General features: G+C 39.5%; 1 protein-coding gene across 4 annotated transcripts in view; it reads right to left on the reverse strand.

Moving 5' to 3' along the window:
• TCEA1 (transcription elongation factor A1) overlaps positions 1–2823 on the reverse strand; it is a 51156-nt gene that overhangs the window by 36845 nt on the left and 11488 nt on the right. The gene's annotated exons all lie outside the window — the stretch shown is intronic.

Raw genomic sequence — 2823 nt, forward strand, 5'->3', positions numbered from 1 at the left:
CCAGCAGGTCGGGGCTGGGGGGGCTGGGAGCAGCCACTGCACTCCAGTCTGGGCAACGGAGTGAGACTCCAACTCAAAAAAAAATAAAAACAAAAAAAACAAAGAAGGCATTCATGGATAATAAGAAATGCCTGGCAGAAAATAGCTAATTCATGTTATTGACCATATTTTTCTTTTTAACATTTGACATTTGTTAGTTTTATTTTAATGTTTTACTCTTGATGGAACATTAAAATGAGACTTCAAAAACAGCATGATATTGGCATAAAAACTGAAACATAGACTAATGGAACAGAGAACCCAGAAAATCTACATATTAAAAGCCAAGTGATCTTCAACAAAGTCTCCAAGAACATACATTGGGGAAAGGACACCCTCTTCAATAAACTGTGCTGGAAAAACTAGATATCCACACACAGAATAATAAAACTGGGCTCCTATTTCTCACTACACACAAAATCAACTCAAGGCGGATTAAAGACTTAAACGTAAAACATGAAACTATAAAACTACTAGAAGAAAACAGAGGAAACACTTCAGGTCACTGGCCTAGGCAAAGATTCTACGCCTAAGACCTGAAAGCATAGGCAACAAAAATAGACAAATGGGATTGTAATAAACTTAAAAAAAGCTTCTGCACAGCAAAGGAAACAATCAACAAGGTAAAAAGACAACCTGCTGAATGGGACAAAATACTTGAAAACTATTCACCCGATAAAGACTACTATCCAGAATATGCAAGGAACTCAAACAACTCAACAGAGAGAAAATCAAATAATCCCATTAAAAATGGGCAAAGGACATGAACAGACATTTCTCAAAAGACACACAAATGGCCAAAAAGTGTATGAAAAATGTTCAACATAACTATTCATCAAATAGATGCAAATCAAAACCGCAATGGTGGCTCATGCCAGTAATCTCAGAACTTTGGGAGGCGGAGGCAAAGAGAACTGCCTAAAGCCAGGGGTTCGAGGCCAGCCTGGGCAACTTGGTAAGACCTCGTCTCTACAATAAATCAAAAAATTAGCTGGGTGTGGTGGCAGCTACTTGGAAGGCTGAGGCCAAAGGATTGCCTGAGCCCAGCAGGCCAAGGATGTGGTAGCTATGAGTGTGCCACTGCACTCCAACATGGGTGAGAGTGAAACTCTGACACACACACACAAAAACAAACACAATGAGATATCACACCCCAGTTCATATGGCTATTCTTAAAGACAGGCCAGGAGCAGTGGCTCACACCTATATTTCTATCACCTTAGGAGGCCAAGGCAGCAGAACTGCTTGAGCCCAGGAGTTCAAGACCAGCCTAGGCAACATAACAAGACCTCATCTCTACAAAAAATAAAAAAATTAACCAAGCATGGTGGCACAAGCCTGTGGTCCCAACTACTTAGGAGGCTAAAGCGGCAGGATTGCCTGAGCCCAAAAGGTCAAGGCTGCAGTGAGCCATGATCATGCCACTGTACTCCAGTCTGGGTGACAGAGTAAGATCCCAACTTAAAAACGAAAACAGAAACAACAACAACAACAACAACAAAAAACAGATGCTGGCAAGAATGCAGAGAAAAAGGAACTCTCATAATATAGTCTATGGGAACAAAAATTAGTACCACCACTATGGAAAATAGTAAGGAAGGTTTCTCTAAAAACTAAAACTAAAACTATCATATAATCCAGCAATCCCACTATTGGGTATTTATCCAAAGAATACAAAAATCGGTATTTTAAAGGGATACCTGAACCCCCATGTTCACTGCAGCACCACTCACTATAACAAAGATACTGAATCAACACAAGTATAGATCAACAAATGAGTAAAGAAAATGTAGTATATGTACACACTGGAACACTATTCAGCCACAAAAAAGAATGAAACCATGTCATCTGTAGCAACATGGATGAACCTATGTTAAGCGAAATAGCCCAGGCACAGAAAGACAAACATCACAAGTCCTAACTCATACGTGAAAGCTAAAAAAAAAACATGGATCTCATAAAGATGGAGAGTAGAATGATACATACCAGAGACTAGGAAAGATGTGTAGGTGAGGCATGGGAATTAAGAGAGATCGGTTAATGGGTACAAACACACAGTTAGATAGCAGGAATAAGTGCTAATGTTTCATAGCACAGTAGGTTGACTATAGTTAACAGATATTGTATATTTCAAACTAGCTACAAGAGATGACTTGAAATGTTCTGAACACATAGAAATTATACTCAAGGTGAGGGACACCCTAAATACCCTGACTTGATCATTACACATTCTATACATGTAACATAATATCACAAATGCCTCATAAATATGTACAAATATTATGTACTTATTTTTAAAAAAAGACTTCAGAAACAAATCTACGTAACATCTACTAGACAACGATTACATACATGCTTGCCTGGTGCTAAAAAAAGGAAGAGAAGTGACACCCTACCACTTTCACCCTAAGGTTAGCTTCATGCCAGCAAACAGTTATCAGTAACAGAAATATCAAGAAAGGGAACCCTTGGGAGACCAAACCAAGGCCAAGGATCCAAAGTCCTCTTACAGTGACAGTCACTGCCAATCTTAGAGATTCAGACTATATTCTTCTTGAAAAAGGTGACATTTTTCCTATAACACCAACTGAGTGGATTACTGATTTATATTGCTATCTTAAAAAAAAAGAAGTTGTGCCGGGCTTGGTGGCTCTGCCTGTAATCCCGCGCCTTTGGGAGGCTGAGATGAGTGAATTGCCTGAGCAGCGAGACCTCATCTCTACAATAAATCAAAAAAATCAGCCGGGCGTGGTAGCGCATGCCTGTAATTCCGGCTACTTGGAA

This window comes from Carlito syrichta, unplaced genomic scaffold, assembly GCF_000164805.1.
Source record: "Carlito syrichta isolate Samal-C Ts95f unplaced genomic scaffold, Tarsius_syrichta-2.0.1 Scaffold315145, whole genome shotgun sequence".
Taxonomy (NCBI): domain Eukaryota; kingdom Metazoa; phylum Chordata; class Mammalia; order Primates; family Tarsiidae; genus Carlito; species Carlito syrichta.